This window comes from Amblyomma americanum, chromosome 11 (assembly GCF_052857255.1).
Source record: "Amblyomma americanum isolate KBUSLIRL-KWMA chromosome 11, ASM5285725v1, whole genome shotgun sequence".
Lineage (NCBI taxonomy): Eukaryota > Metazoa > Arthropoda > Arachnida > Ixodida > Ixodidae > Amblyomma > Amblyomma americanum.
The window spans coordinates 36,241,957-36,259,174 of record NC_135507.1 but is presented as its reverse complement, the minus strand read 5'-3'; the positions used below and the strand labels follow the sequence as shown (position 1 = coordinate 36,259,174).

At 47.4% G+C, this 17,218-nt stretch overlaps 2 long non-coding RNA genes across 2 annotated transcripts in view; one reads left to right on the top strand and one right to left on the bottom strand.

Annotated features, from left to right (window-relative positions):
• Window positions 1–11,362, top strand: part of LOC144110772 (uncharacterized) — a 189,539-nt gene extending 178,177 nt beyond the window's left edge. The window contains exon 3 of the long non-coding RNA XR_013309921.1: window positions 11,263–11,362. This is a non-coding gene — a long non-coding RNA (uncharacterized LOC144110772). The remainder of the gene's footprint in view (window positions 1–11,262) is intronic.
• Window positions 1,198–14,508, bottom strand: LOC144110771 (uncharacterized). The gene is made up of 3 exons (XR_013309920.1): window positions 13,622–14,508; window positions 7,623–7,705; window positions 1,198–5,191 (listed from the first exon to the last, which is right to left on the bottom strand). It is a non-coding gene; the product is annotated as an uncharacterized LOC144110771 (long non-coding RNA).
• Between the last annotated feature and the right edge of the window lie 2,710 nt (window positions 14,509–17,218).

Sequence of the window (17,218 nt, the reverse complement as noted above, 5' to 3'; positions counted from 1 at the left end):
AAAAGGACTTGAATAGTTCATAATGACTGAGAATGACGTAGCAACAATGAAAATGACTAGTACTAAGAAGCCATTAAGAGCCGGGAGAAGACCTCACGCTAGCGCATTGTCGTCACCTGATGATAATTAAGCTCCCCCGCAATTTTTTCACTGCTTATCTATTTGCATCGTGGTTAACCAACTAGACTTCGTATGTCAAGGTTTCCAACTCCAGTTTACCGTTCAGCATTTCCCAGCTTCGACAGCTGTGGTAACCGACATTTTGTTATAGCCTGCATATGTGTTTGTAACTAGAAACGAGAACTCAAGGGATGGCTCACATTGGCCTTTGCTTCTTATTTTTTCTAACTGCACCAAATAAATTTTAATAACCTTTTCTTAATTTCTTGAACAGTGACCTTCCTAGAGCTGAGACATTGTGAACTCCGAAAGAAATGCCTACGGGACAGGAGTTAGGCACTCATGAAAGCTTTCTATCAATGTATACCTCTGCTTTTGGCACGTTCTGTTACGCGCACAAAAAAAAAACATACTTGCAGTTTATGACTACGGGAACTCCTTTTCTATGACCTACTTCTTACTGTATCATCAAAAAAGTAATAAAAGATTAATCGATTGATTGATTAATTGATCAATTGATTGATTGATTGATTGCTTGATTGCTTGATTGATTGATTCGTTTAGTTCGATCCGTAGCGCGCGAAAAGTGGCCGGAGCTTCCTAGCTAGTAACTGAAAGGGTGAGGCCTCGTGTGGCGTTTATCATGGTGCATTCATTAGCCATTAAGCGCAAAGCACACTTCAGTCATTGCCGGCACGTTGCAGGTAATACTGAACACGGTTGTACCTACTGTACGCACTTTTCATGCGCATATATGTACCCGTGTCTTCCACTTTCCCGTCCAGACCGCAGCGGTGGCCTATGTGGTTTCAGCATCCACCTCGCATGCGGGAGGTGCGGGGTTCGATCCCCAGTGCCGCCGGGTACCCACCGGTGATACAATGGGTACAAGCTTTCCCCTGGTCTGGTGCTCGACTTATCTGGGGTGAAATGCTTGGGAAACAGGTCTTTGACCCCACCTTGAGAAGTCGAAAAATACCTTGTGCCACGGTGCTCTTTGGCCCCAGATGGCCTTGCGCCATAAAAATTCACAAACATCACTTTCCCGTCCACAATGAATGCACTGCAAACGAGGGTGAAAATTCTAAAAAGTCACCTTTATTCCGGGACAGAGATCGAGTCTACAGGTACAGAATAATTGTGTTCGGCACGGACCGCGCCCCCGAAGCAGGCAGCGGCGGCCGGAGTTCTCCTACAAAAGAAGACAAACAGCACCCTGACAATAGCATCTGCATAGAAACTGCAATTCTCGACGCAAAAAGAGAGCGAAATAGAAAGAGAGAGAGAGAGAGAAAAAATAAACAGAAAGACATCGTGCGACCCCGTACGACACGACGTACAGTGATAACAGCATACACAACAACGCCTGCGGGTTACAAATGTTATTGTTGTTTATACGTCTCGAGGTAAAACAATGCACTACGAGAGAGTAGGCGTGAGCAATTTAAACTGCTTTTCCTGCAGCGAGCGTGGATTGCGTGCCATACACCGTGCGACAGAAATTGCCGCGACACGACGCTTATAGACGTGACGCCTTTCGACGAACCGCCTTTCGATATGGCGGCTTTCGACGGGGCGCCGTTCGGCGGGACGCCTATAGGCGGGACGCTTGACGAGGCGCGTTGAAGTGACGAAATAGGACGATGCTCTTGAGTGAAGTTTTCGTTTGCTGGGCGTGCATTGTTCAATGACTTCTTAGCTGCAGGAGCGTCGGACATTAGTCGCTCTAAGCAGAGGGTGCCTCAATAGAAATCAAGGCGGTGGCTTTGTACCCATGCTACTTTAACTTTTTTCTAATTATATTCAGCAGAAAAAAGATTAGAGTTTCTATTGAGGGAAAGGGGAGAGTCTCTTGTTTTGTTTTGCGTAAGGGCAGCACTGTCCAACTGACTGTTGTCCGTTTTTATTGAGCTGCGAATATCAAATCTCATTCGCGTTTGTACTCGTCTACTGGGCACTGCTTTTCGGTATTCTCCGAGACAAGGCACCTTCCTGATTGCCTTCTCAACCTGCCTGCAACCGGTTAGCACGTTCCAAAACTTGTTCGGGGCTACTTTGTGCACTGTCATTGGGGTACCGTTAGTACCGCTTAAATGGTGAGGCTAGTTAAGCAACGATGATGACAATGTTTGGGACCGTGGCAGCCTGACCCTCAGAGTACTAGACACAAGAGACTGCGGGCAGTGGCAAAGAAACAAAATTGTTACTACAAAAAAAATGCTCGCGTTTCGAGAGTCTAGCAGTTTTCATTTCAGATTTTCCTTGCTTATGGTGATGTCCTAACTGGTAGTTTTCAGTGAACAAAAATAAATAAATACTGGCACAATTTTCGGTTGCTTAGGTCACACTTCTTGCACAGATATCATGCCTTGCTTCTGAGGCGAAGAAAAAAGGCGAAAGAAAAAGGATATCTGGCGCGAGTATGAATTTTAGACGCTTTCTTTTTTTTTAGCGTTATAACCAACCAGTTAAGGCTCAGATGTTCCTCATGAATGACTGTAAACATGAGGCTATTGCAGCCGCCGCGGTGGCTGAGTGGTTATGGCGTTCGGGTGCTGGCCCGAAAAGACGCGGGTTCGATCCCGGCCGCGGCGGTCGAATTTCGATGGAGGCGAAATTCTAGAGGCCCGTACACTGTGCGATGTCAGTGCACGTTAAAGAGCCCCAGGTGGTCGAAATTTCCGGAGCCCTTCACTACGGCATCTCTCATAGCCTGAGTCGCTTTGGGACGTTAAACCCCCATAAACCATAAACCAAACCAAACCTGAAGCTATTGATAATTTGGCACAGCGCCAAAGTTGCCCTACAACAGAGAAAGATATGCACTACGTTAGGGGATCAAACAAAACAACTACTGCAGCAGGTTCGATTGCATGCTATCAGCAACCGCTGATCTTGGTATTGCTGGAAATGTATATGGCAGTCAACCGTAGATGAATAGTATTTGGCCTCTCTGCGGACAAGGTGAAGTCCGTTGGAAATGTAGTCCGGTTCCGTTTTCACAGCGTCCGTTCCTGTTTGAGCCTCACAACAATAAAATTGCACCCCAGAATGGTGCCGGTCGAGGGAGGCAGCCATCTTGCGATTGTGTACGTGTGGAAAAGTTTGACCACCCAGTTTGCGACATCGTAAATGTGGAAACTGCGAAAGTGTCTTTCCTTACTACGCGACGTTTACGACAGCGTCACTCAGTTATCTTCGAAGATAGCAGTGATGGAAGGAAATATTATACGGACACTTAATTTCATTACGTGTTGGCAATACAATTACATTAGCAGCTGTTGATTTCTTTAGCGGAAGTGACGTTAATTCCAGCCAATCAGCGAATTTAGCTTCCGACGACATATTTTCTTTCCGATGAGGCGTCTATTGCTATCGCGTTATAACGGTGTGTTGACAGCTTATTTATTTTTATTTTCTTGCTATATAAAGGTACCTGTCGGCCGACGTTAAGATGACTTACATTCTGTGAGGTGTATACATGCTCTAAGCGTATTTCCTTGCATTTTCCTTATACGCTGCCCCTGTATATAGCACGTAATGCGCTTCGGTAATGGTGGCTCCCTCTCACGCATTGAAACGTTCCGTATGGTCAGCACATAGGGAATCCAGCTGATACACTATACGGAGAAATTCGCCTGCCTTCCGCATATATTCCGACTTTTCCACTTGTGCTGTCCATAAAGGTTCCGCATGAGTGATACCGAATCCATATGAAATTGTATGTGACTCCTGCAAAAAAAAAAATACTCTCATAATTTAATCGTCATACGGAACGTTTCAGTAGGGTGCAGTGAGGAGTAGTCGTGGCGTCTCTTATTTGGTCACTAACGCAACCACCGATGCGTGAGAGAAATGAGTCTGGATATTTGGCATTTAGTAGTACAGAGAAAAATATTTAGTCTCATAACGAAGAGAGCACGGCGAAGTGCGATCCTCATATACACGTCTCGTCCATACCCTCATTCCTTTGGGCCTCTTTAGAGAAATACAAGTCTTCAATCGTAGTCTTCAACCACACGATAAAAACTTTCCCTCATTTACTTTGTTTCCTATACACAGCTTAGCACGTCCTGACTGACTACTTGCCTTAACGTGGTGAGCTATAGAAAACCGTTAACGTGGTCCCGGTAGCGTTTGGAGCCTACAGCAACCGCAATTTTTGAAGTGCAGTGCCTAGCGGTGCACTGTGAACGTTTTGTATATGTCCCTTTTTCGGCTAATTTTTAGGACTTAAGCGATTGCAGCGCCGCCTCTGAGCACTGATCTCAGCTAGAGGCGGCGCCTGTAATTTCTTAGCAATTCTAAGCAGTTCTTGTGATAACCGCTGGTGACGCGACAATCTGCAAAACCTCCAAATTTTAAACGAGTAGCCGTTTGGGATTTCTATGTTTGTTTGCTACTGAAATATGGTTTGGATGCTTCGATTCTATGACGAGTTTTAGAAACGATGGTTCAAGGAAGCTCCGACCAGGACCGTACTCTTGGTTTGCTATAACTCTCTCATACGCGTGAACCGTCACAAGCAGGACACTCCTCGGACTTTGAAATGCCACAGATGCGCGTTGGCACATGTAATGGAGCTTCTGTGCGCACCTGTTGTGTTTATTTTTATACTGAGCGGTACTGATGACTATAGAAAGAAGTGCGTCTGAACGCATAACAACGGCAAACCCTGTCAACAGGACGACGTAGTTGGCATGCTGTTGCGTATGGCTGTTTGTTTTTGAGCTACGTAGTTCGTCAGTTACTGAACAACAAAGCAATACGTAAACCAAGGGTAATTCGCGGTTCTCGGTTCCACGAAAGCGCGGAACAACATGGCGGTGTTAGATTCTGCCATAGAGAGATGTGCGACCGCGGAAGTGGAAACACTCATGGTGTCACTGTGGCCGACGTCTTCTGTCTCGGAACCAGCAGCCCTGGCGGTGGGTGGTGTGTAGACACAGCGTCCCCAGTGCGGGAACACCCTTCCGGTTCCGGTAGCAGCCTTCCGCTGGATGTCTCTCCCATCCGGGTTGCACTGTCTTTCTAAAAATGCGGTTCCTCCACTTTCTGTGCTTGTAATGACCTGCGTGAAAAAAAAAGGAGAGACGGAGTTGAGTTTCCCCCTTCAGGTGGCGATGAGAGGAAACAGCTTGTTGATGATGAAATCGGGGTTTCTTGATGACCCTGTGGTTCTAACTCGCAAACATTCACGTTACTCGAAGAAAGGAGAAGGTTAACTATTTATTTACAACATAAATAAAACAAGAAGAAACTAAACAAGGAGAAAACTATTTACAACATGACTAAACCGTTGTTCAGACGAATTCAGCCCTCGTTCAACCCAGAGCGCTTGTTTTTAAACCCTCCGTCTCTGCCCTTAGCGGGGACAGCCACCAATCAGATTACAAGCGACCTACCTCACAAATCAGTGGTTAGGGAAAGGAAAATAAAGGTTTCCGCCAACTAATCACATGTTGGGGAAAGAGTACTGATTAAACATTTGGAAAATGAGAGGTTGCAATCAAATACACAAAGAGCACAAACGCGACCATCCTCTCCCACGGCATCCACGGCACAGCCGTTACAACTTACCACTTTCCTAACATTGTCATATGCCGACGAAACGATCGCTCAAGTTGTTTACAGAACATCGAAAGAGAAGAAGACAGTCGTTGCGGGAATAATGGGTTGCATGGTCACTCGGCTCCTAATCGGCCGTATGTCGCGCAATCCCGAAGCCCCGGCAACCCCTTGACAACGCACACATGTCGACAGCTGTACATGGTTAGGCTTCTTAAGACGGGTTATGCCAGTGACGGCGCCGGGAAGATAAGGACGTCCGCCGCAAGCAGGGGAGGCCGGGACGGGACAGGTCCCTTTGTTGGCGACTTTCGAGCGGCCTTCCTTGCAAACACACGACCAACGAGTTTGCGAAAAGGTCAGCGAACTCCCCAGACGGTTGCATCGAGAATGCTTTAGGCAGAGCTTTTTATTTAGCTTTTATTTTTTTTCTGTTATGTAAGTTCTTGTATGGTGAGGTTACAACCGAAAGCTTTGTGATTTATCTGGTCGCCAGTGAGCTTATCTAGGTGGGCATGATTATAAGGTTGGTTTCGGCTGGGGCCTACATCAGCCATATGGACTAATCAACCTGATGTGATCCATTGGTACCTGGGCCAGAAGAGAAATCAAGGCCGGGGACTGAACGCTCTGTAGACATCTAGCTCTGCCCATTCAGCCCATGTGGGTTACGTAGGGGATGCCCTCTAGAGTGCTGTGTTACAGCTGTCGCTGTTGGTCAAATGTTTAGGGGAATCCTCCAAGGTGGAGTAGATTTGTAATTATGGCAGTAATTACTGATTGGCATCCACCCAAGCGCCGCCATACGGCTACAAAGGAAAGCTATACAGCTTTCTCAGAAACTTCGTAGTTAAAGAAAAATTCATCTTGGACCGGGGTTCGAACCCAGGACCACCACTTCACCGTAGCAGCCGCTCTACCAACTGAGCTGACCGGCACAGCTAGCATAAGTAGGGTGAGAGCGAATTGATCAATATTCGAAATGGGGACAGTGTTGGTCAAATGTTTAGGGGAATCCCCTAACATGGAGTGAATTTGTGATAAGGGCAGTAATTACTCATTGTAATCCACCCAAGCTCAGCCATACAGCTACAAATGAAAGTTAGTGAGAGCTACTGCTGTCATTCCATTGTCCTGGGCGACGCAAAAGGAAGGTCTGGGAGTCATGTACTCAACTTTTCATGTATGTACTGAAGTTTTCAGCATCGTTCAGTGTAAGCCTGCAAATGATCTCTATATGTAGACAAGTACGTCTGAGTAGAATATGTAGTAATAAGTGTGAAGACGCGGATTATTTCTTCCAAATAATACACTGTTGCTAACACGTACACCGAGACACAGAGAAACAGACCTAAAAAAACAAAAAAGAACGATTAAAGGACGGCACACTATACTGAAAGAAAAACTGGTAATGGCGCAAGAAACGGGGACACAGAAGGCACACAAAAGACAGGACTGACGCCAACTCAGACTTGAGTATCTTGCAGACGCGCCTGACGTGCCCCCAAGATGGCTGCAGAACACCGAATAATGACTGATCCTCCAAAGGAACTATTTTCCGTTTCAAGCAGTAGGAGACCACTCGAGACTGGCACGTTGAGACGGCAATCAGGTTGAGACACGTAATGGCAGGTTCGGTGCGGAAGCTTCGAAAGAGGAAAGGGCCCATTGTAGGAGAAATATGGTCAAGTAAAACTCTAGTTTGGGCGAGTTTGTTCATGTTGAAAGAAAAACATGAACCAACTCGGTCCGACGACTCAATTTCTATCACAAGCCTCAAACCTTCTCAGCTCCACCTATTTAAAAAAATAAATTCTGGAAAGCTCTGAAGACACGTGTAACGTGTCGCTGAAGTCGTAGGGCCAAGCCGAATAATGTATTTGTCATAACAGTGTTCAGTGCGCTTGAGCATACCAATATAAGGACTACTGTACCTGTAGTCTTGTCGCATCTGTACAGGCACTGCAGGTGCCAGCATTTTTCAACCCGGCTTGTTCAATACATGCGATGACGGGGCCTGCAAAAGTATGAAACACAGCAGGAATCATTGAATGGTTATCTGCACTCCGGACCAGTTATAGCTTTTTTTCAGTATTTAAGTATATCAGGCACACAGCCTGCATTCTTTTTTTTCGTGATGGTCTCGAGGTGAATTTTTGCATCGAGGGGGGGGGGGGGGGGGGGTATTTGGGGGCCCCATTGAATACGTGCCTGCTGAAGGTGAAGGCGTATCCTTGAGACTCACATGCTGACGCAGGGATTTTTCGTAATGACATTTCTACTGCAACTGCACTAAATGAAACTGAACGATGCGAAAAAGAAATTCGAATTGGTCTTCTGTAGTATCTGGAATTCTTCTGGAATTGGTCTCCTAAAGTTCTGAGGTTACCCAAAAGAATTCTCTAAGAATCTAAAATACGTTCGTTGGTCTGTGGAGTGGAAGTTTTCTCGTTTCATTTAGTATATTCTGCCTGTAACCGACTTGTAGCCTCTAAACACGAATACGCTAATATAATAGAGTAAAAAAAGAGCAAGATCTCATCTAGCGTATACCCGCTTGTAGACAGCTTACACCATTTAGACTCCTTTCAGTACAGAGTGTAGAATGCATTTTTTAAAATTTCCTAACTAGTTTTCTTTTTGGCGCATATCATAAAGTTATTATCAATTTAAGTAGAGAAGTAACAAAAAAATGTCATTGTGTGCGAACTGGTTGTTCCCTTTCATATTGGAGAGTCCAGTACATGCAGCGCGCAAGAAAGCTGAAGAGCGATCTTGCAGTCGAGCACTGCTAGGAATGCTCCACCAAACCCAAGAACCAAGTCCCGTTATTGGTTTCTTTCGCCAGTCAATAGAGACTAACAATGGTTCAGAACTTTAGCCCGAATTTTCTAACTACGACAGATTGATGTCCTTTTGGAAGAAATATTAGCGCAAAAAAAAGACACGCACAAAAAAAGCCGACACAGACAGAGGACAAGAACTTCCTCGGTCTTTTCGTGCGTGTGCTTTTTGCGCTATTATTTTCTCCAAAAGCTACGCATCATCTTTCCCGACTACAAGTTTAGTTCAGTATCCGACGCATCACCTTTCCCGACTACAAGTTTAGTTCGATATCCGACGCACCATCTTTCCCGACTACAAGTTTAGTTCGATATCCGACGCACCATCTTTCCCGACTACAAGTTTAGTTCGATATCCGACGCACCATCTTTCCCCATTACAAGTTTAGTTCGATTTCCGACGCACCGCCTTTTCCGACTACAAGTTTAGTTCGATATCCGACGCACCATCTTTCCCGACTACAAGTTTAGTTCGATATCCGACGCACCATCTTTCCCCATTACAAGTTTAGTTCGATTTCCGACGCACCGTCTTTTCTGACTACAAATTTAGTTCGACATCCGACGCACCATCTTTCCCGACTACAAGTTTAGTTCGATATCCGACGCACCATCTTTCCCCATTACAAGTTTAGTTCGATTTCCGACGCACCATCTTTTCCGACTACAAGTTTAGTTCGATATCCGACGCACTATCTTTCCCCACTACAAGTTTAGTTCGATATCCGACGCACCATCTTTCCCGACTAAAAGTTTAGTTCGATATTCGACGCACCATCTTTCCCCACTACAAGTTTAGTTCGATATCCGACGCACCATCTTTCCCGACTACAAGTTTAGTTCGATATCCGACGCACCATCTTTCCCCACTACAAGTTTAGTTCGATATCCGACGCACCGTCTTTCCCGACTACAAGTTTAGTTCGATATTCGACGCACCATCTTTCCCCACTACAAGTTTAGTTCGATATCCGACGCACCATCTTTCCCGACTACAAGTTTAGTTCGATATCCGAAGCACCATCTTTCCCCATTACAAGTTTAGTTCGATTTCCCACGCACCATCTTTCCCCATTACAAGTTTAGTTCGATATCCGACGCACCATCTTTCCCGACTACAAGTTTAGTTCGATATCCGACGCACCATCTTTCCCGACTACAAGTTTAGTTCGATATCCGACGCACCATCTTTCCCCATTACAAGTTTAGTTCGATTTCCGACGCACCGTCTTTCCCCATTACAAGTTTAGTTCGATATCCGACGCACCATCTTTCCTGACTATAAATGTAGTTCGATATCCGACGCACCATCTTTCCCCATTACAAGTTTAGTTCGATTTCCGGCGCACCGTCTTTCCCCATTACAATTTTAGTTCGATATCCGACGCACCATCTTTCCTGACTATAAGTGTAGTTCGATATCCGACGCACCATCTTTCCCGACTACAAGTTTAGTTCGATATCCGACGCACCATCTTTCTCCACTACAAGTTTAGTTCGATATCCGACGCACCATCTTTCCCGACTACAAGTTTAGTTCGATATCCGACGCACCATCTTTCCCCATTACAAGTTTAGTTCGATTTCCGACGCACCGTCTTTCCCCATTACAAGTTTAGTTCGATATCCGACGCACCATCTTTCCTGACTATAAGTGTAGTTCGATATCCGACGCACCATCTTTCCCGACTACAAGTTTAGTTCGATATCCGACGCACCATCTTTCTCCACTACAAGTTTAGTTCGATATCCGACGCACCATCTTTCCCGACTACAAGTTTAGTTCGATATCCGACGCACCATCTTTCTCCACTACAAGTTTAGTTCGATATCCGACGCACCATCTTTCCCGACTACAAGTTTAGTTCGATATCCGACGCACCATCTTTCCCCATTACAAGTTTAGTTCGATTTCCGACGCGCCGTCTTTCCCCATTACAAGTTTAGTTCGATATCCGACGCACCATCTTTCCTGACTATAAGTGTAGTTCGATATCCGACGCACCATCTTTCCCGACTACAAGTTTAGTTCGATATCCGACGCACCATCTTTCTCCACTACAAGTTTAGTTCGATATCCGACGCACCATCTTTCCCGACTACAAGTTTAGTTCGATATCCGACGCACCATCTTTCCCGACTACAAGTTTAGTTCGATATCCGACGCACCATCTTTCCCGACTACAAGTTTAGTTCGATATCCGACGCAGCGATATCCGTTTTCGGCACAGAATATATTAGGCTTAAATGTCGAGCCCAACAAGTCTCGTGTACTGTGCGATGTCAGTGCACGTTAAAGAACCCCAGGTGGTCAAAATTTCCGGATCCCCTCACTACGGCGTCCCTCATATCCGGAGTCGCTTTGGGATGTTAAACCCCTATAAACCAAACCAATTCTCGTTTGATTCTCGCACATTTTTCTTTTTCGTTCGTCGATAGAAGTCCGTTGAGGTACATCTTAATGTGTTCTCCCGTTTTGGGAAGCCTGAAACGGGCTAGGCGTTACTGAGCATGTTCAGATGTCACCAAACGAGAAATCAGCTGAAATTTGATTTCACGAAGTCCACGGGAACAGAAACTTGTAACGTATAGACGGAAACATTGACCACTCGAGAAGCACAGGAAGGCGGCAAGTGGATGCAAAGCTTAAGCAGTGAAAAAGAAAGTTTGCCGTTTTTGCTCCAATATCGTTTTCCATCGTGGCATTTTAACATTTCTTGCAAATTTACAGAGACACCCTCTGCGTCTGATCACATTGCCGCAGCCAGTGGAATTGCCCAGGGCGTCGACTCTACCCGGCTGTTCCTTGCATGAAATCTCCAGCAGCGTAAGTACAAATTAATATCTGACACTTCTTCCCCGGAGATGCAATCCGCACAACATCCTAGTCGCAAAGAATTTCTGTCGCGCCCACGTCCGGATGACAATAGGACAACACTGCGGAACAATGACCTCTGTCCTTGATCTCCAATTAGTCCTGTCCTGTAGTTGCTGCTACCATACTGTCCTCGCGCATTTCAGAAAATCATCTCGCAAACTGACTCCTCGCCTTCTACCTGTGAAGCTTTCCTTCCCTTCTAGCACAGTCGTACTCTCTTCCGTACCAGACCCCTACGTTATGTACCCTCCTGGGTACATGTGATAATAATGCTCATTCTAATTTCCTCTTCTAGATATTTTTTTTTATTTTTTTAAAGAAAGAAAGATTTATTTCAGCAGAGCAGTTACAGCATCTGCTGCAGGGGCAGAGGCTAAAGGCTGTGGCGCCTGACGAGGCCTCTGTCCCTCTGCAGTCGACGGAAGTGCAATACAAATTTGAGTATAACAAGAAGGTAAGTCACATAATTAAAACAAATGTGGGTAAATTATGCTATTATAACCACAACATTAACACAATATGATAAGTACAAAAAAAATGCAAGGATATTATACAGAGATTTTGTTCAGTAGACAATACATTGAAGGACACTTATTACAAAAATAAAGTGAAAAACCATAGTACAAAAGAAGGATACATCCTGAGTATGCATGTCATATGTACTCGTCACTCCCCGTACAAAACACCTGATATTATTAGGACATCTTTAATGTGCTTTTTGAATGTGCTAATATTAGATGCGAAATTCAAGTTACCTTCAAGTTTATTAAAAATCGAAGCCATTTGATAAGGAACTGTTTGTTTACCGTAATTGGTTCTAGTTTTTGGTATGCGTCTTTTATTGTGTCGGAAAGGATAAGTGGAGTTTTCTTCCCTGTCACAAATGTGCAGCTTCCGGAGTTGTACGAACTGATGTAGTTTATAGTAGTATAGCTGGTCAGTCCTCAGCATTTTATATTTTAAGAACAAAGGAGAAGTTTGTAGTAGCTGGTAACGTCCATAATAATTTTCATAACAACGTAATATCTTTTTCTGCAGTATTATGAGCTTATTGTAATTAGCTACGCTATCATTAACTAGCCCTTGTTTCCTGGTCGGCTCTGGTCTTTTTCAGTTCGTTAGTGTTGCCACTTACATATTCCTTTTCATGGCTCGTTTCGCGCTGTCGCCAATTTAATCTGAAGCCCCGCTTTCTTTTTAACCTTTAAGCAGTCAGCAGCCGATCAGATACGCCGCCATGAAGTGGGCCCTTCTAGCTCGGCTTTCTTTAGTGCTTCGCTGCAGCTGCGATAACAAGAACCACCTATCTGATCCGTAGATCCATAACTGTCTTCAGCCTCACTGCGAATGGGCGCAGGCACAACGTAAGACAAGCGAGACTCTGCAAAGCAAAAACGCGTGCACAGTCTCGCGTCCACAACCAGCGCAGAGTAAAGACGCTTATGCGCTAGCACCGCGTCGGGCTTCGCTAATTACAAAAATCAATTAGGCGCAGAAAGAATCCGAATCGACCCAGCAGACATGCACAATAGTATACATGGTAGAACTGAAACGGAGAGCTCTATTTCAATGCAATACGCAGCTATTCGTGCTCTTTACATTGTAATGAACTCTTGCTTACAAAGAGGCAGAACGCAGCCAGGGACGCTAAGCAAGTAATATAATTGTTTTTTGGGGAAAGGAAATGGCGCAGTATCTGTCTCATATATCGCTGGACACCTGAACCGCGCCGTAAGGGAAGGGATAAAGGAGGGAGTGAAAGAAGAAAGGAAGAGAGAGGTGCCGTAGTGGAGGGCTCCGGAATAATTTCGACCACCTGGGGATCTTTAACGCGCACTGACATCGCACAGCACACGGGCGCCTTAGCGTTTTTCCTCCATAAAAACGCAGCCGGCCGCGGTCGGGTTCGAACCCGGGAATTCCGGATCAGTAGCCGAGCGCTCTAACCACTGAGCCACCGCGGCGGGTGTAAGCAAGGAAATGAATGCTATCTTTACCGGCTCTGAGGATGGGTGACAGCGACTCCGGAAGTATGTTCTGATTAGAGAGGATGCCCAGGAGGTTCGGAACTGATCAGCTAATTGGAGGAGAGGAAACTTCAACCCTTTTTTCTTCCTCGGGGGAAAATTGTTAGGGCAGACCGGCCCCCGGTTCCGGAGTCGCTGCCCAGCCACATTTGGCAAATTTTGTGTGAAGAGAGATGAGCGCTTACTTTTGGCACACACGTGACCAGGGCCTTTCCTCTTCTTTTCACCACAAAAATAAACAAAAAAGTAGACAAGTCTGTCTGTACGTAGTTCTCTTCCTACGGGGCTATTGTACCACCACTGTTGCGCGAATGTACGGCGACAAAGGCTTCCTTTTGAAGAGACCTCTCAGGAACTACGAAAAACATGCGTCTAAGCAGCCGCACTACACGAATAACGACGCACAGCAGTCGCTGCTCCACCGGTGGTGCGAAGAGTGACGTTGTGCGACACGTGCTAACGATTCACGAGACGGAGCTACATTAGGCGCGCTGCTGGAGGTTATATATTGAGCATACATCTTGTCGGCAACACCGGAGAACCACGTTGTTTGCCGAGTGCCTGAGAAGAAGAACGAGACACGGGCCGAGTCAGTCCTCCTCCTGTCCTTTCCTCCTCCTCCTCTTTTTTTTCCGCTTGGGGTCCGTCGTCGACCTCAGCATCGGCGCAGCGCACCAGCCTCTTCGCCGCCAAGTGTGGCTCACTTGGTCGACGAGTAGCTCAGCACCCATCGCACGAACACCAACAGGCACAGTCCGATGGCGCACCAAATGATGAATAGCACGAAGTAATAGAAGCCGCTCTTGAAGCTCATCGAAGACGGCAGCACACTGCGGCGAGCCAGCGGGAACGTTGTAATGGCGGACCTATTGCCGCTTGGGCGCAGACGGGTATGTGGGGTTGGTCTCCGGTCCTGGACAGGACGTTACAGGATTGGCACGCTGACAGCCGCAGTTCTTTAACTGGGGCGGCCGGACGTATTCTTCGGCCTTGAATAGTGTGGTACAAGCAGTAGCTGTCCGAGCCGCAAGCCTAGTCCCCGACCCATCCGCTCTTTCCCATGATGCAACGCGCGCGCGCGCGGGAGGGCGCCATCGATTTCCGTGGAGGAGAGACTCTCCTCCGCGCCATTTCCTTCCCCGCGTTTTTCCTTTTCGAGTCACGTGGTGGTGCTCCTGTCACGTGACGGCGTGGCTTTGGCGTCGTTGTTTTTGGGGTACCCTACTGCCTCATCTCCGCTTCTACCAGCTCGATCGCTGCGTAGCTTCCGTGTGGGATCGGATAGGAACGGAAGGAAGAGGGAACCCTTGGAACTTCGGGCAGCGTTCCATAGAGGAGGCGCTGGTTCCACCGTTCGCCTCTTGAGCTCCCTCATTCTCCTTACCGCGCTGCCCGGGCTCCGCAGAGCCCCCGCACGGTCCCGTCCGCTGGACCAGGAGAGCTGCAGGGCCGAAGCTGGCCGACCATTCACGCCCCCCCCCCCCCCTTCGTTCTGTTCTCCCGCGCAATACATCCCAGAGTATTGAAGAGGGCTCACAGGCAGCAGAGCGGCAGCTCAGAAGCACAGGAAAGGGAAAGAGAACCTTGTTTGTGTAGAGTCGACAGAGAGAGGGATGAGGGCTTTATTCACCGCCTCCATTCATCTCTCTATTTGCCCCTCTCTCAGCATTTTCTCGTTTCATCCCCAACGGTGCGAGCGGAGAAGGAGTTGAACGAAGGAGAGAAGGGGGCGTGCCTCCTCTTTTCCTTTCGAGACATTGATGATGAGAGAAGCGGCTGCGGCGGCAAGGCGAAGGAAGCGAGCTACCCCTGCCGCGCAGCTAGAAAGGGGGAAACCTGAGACCCGGTCAGCGAGCGGCGGCAAGGCACGGCTCGGCGGGAACTGGCGTAAAAAAGAAAACTCGCCCACCGCCGCCGCCGCCGCCGCATCGTCGACGCTGAGAAGGATTCCACCGGCGGCCGAGGAAGCGGTCGGTCGCTCTCGTTGCGGTGGTAGTCGCGTGCTGCAGTTGGTGGGAGCACGTCCACCGTACAGAATCGAGCGTGGAGGCACAGTGCGTTTTCGACGGCCTGCTGCGACTGCTGCTGTACCTAGTTCCTGCGAACGCCGCTGTGTAGCGCGCGGGTCGCTTTGTGGGGCTGCTGTCGCCGTTTCTTCGCCGCGGAGATTGTGGTGGGTGCTGGTGCGCTGTCGCCGTAATCGTTATTCGCTGGTGGTGTCGGTGTTTGCAGTGGCGGTGTTGACGTTACGTTAACTGTGTCGTTAAGCGAACGTAACTACGCGCGCACTCTCCCGCGCTCCGCGCGGAGGGTGTGTTGTTTGTTCCGTACACTCCGTTTGTTTCGTGCCGCCGCAGCGTTGTTGTTGTTATTGCGGTAGTCGTCGATCTTCGTTTGTGATATCGTCGCGCCGCGTGCATCCGGCTGTCGCAACGTTCGGAAAGGAAGGAGGGTATAGTGTGTGATTTTCGCCGACGGAGGAACAACGTTTCGGCTAGCCTCTGCGCGCCCCAGCCATTCAGCTGTGCCGTGAGACGCTGGTCGACGTCGACCCTTCCCAGCTGATTTCCGCTTCTTCTATCCGGTGACCGACCGCCAGGAGCTGGTGGTCACATCAGGTGCGTACTACCGGCAGTTTTTAATTCATTCCCACCCTCTCTGTCTATTTTCTTTCCCTCGAACCGTGACGTCGTCCCACGCGACGTTTATTCTCACCCGCGGGATGGCCGCATCTCATATATGCTGACCTTCCGGGACATATGCGCCTTCCGTGAGAACTGGGAAAGGGGTTTGCAGTTTTTTTTTTGCGGTCGTAGCGCTCTTACACACGTTCACTCTGTTCTTTTTTGCCTTTGTTTCCGCCCGCAATTTGTTCGCTTCTCGCTAATTTCACGCCCGACTGCGCTGTGACAACGGTGCCCTGTCTCCCGGGCACCACGCTATTAACGGCCGCATGCGTTGACCTTTACCCCCCTCCCTCGTTTTTTTTTTAACACGAAAAGACGCCGTTGTTGGCTGATAGCCCTTTTGCAAGTGTTTGTTGTAGTGAGAGATTGTTGAAGGATGTTTAGTTCGGTTTGGAATGAAGACTTAGCTCATGCAAGTGTTTGTTGTAATCAGAGATCGGATGATTGTGTGGTTTGCTTTGGAGTGAAGACTTAGCTCATGAAAAGCGTTGCGCACAATGTAAGCTGACGTTAAAAATCACCTGAGAGACAGGTAAAAAAAAAAGGCATTACGATATCTAAAAGTTTATCTAGAATACGTCGGTTAACAGGTTTGCTGCTAACTTGTGCGGTGCGGATCCAAACCTTTTGGGAGTAAAGGGAACTGTCACTCTTACCTTTCCAAAGCATAGATGAGTTCTGGGGCGGCTGCGAGAGGTCTATATTTCGTGATCTGGTGGAAAACCTGGTTTGCCTGCATATTTCTGAGGAAGGGCTAAAGGTCACTCCGGAGTCGAGATTACAAAGAACCAACTAGTCCAGCTAGAAGTTCTAGCAGAAGCCTAGGCCAGCGATATCTCTCGAATGACCCGGAGTGGCTTCGAATCATATCGGTGCGCCTTGCGAGCATCACGCGTTTATGTTTAGGTAGTCAGTGTGTACCGAAAAACACGTGTAAGGTGGAGACCATCAAGAGACTGCGGGGGTAGATGTTATGCTTATAGGTATTCCACAATACCACAACTGAGCGCCTTTACTTGTTTGCCTTCTTTTGCGGGAAAACCTTTTATATTATAAGCGATTACTAAGCATAGAACTCGAGCACAAACCTTACTT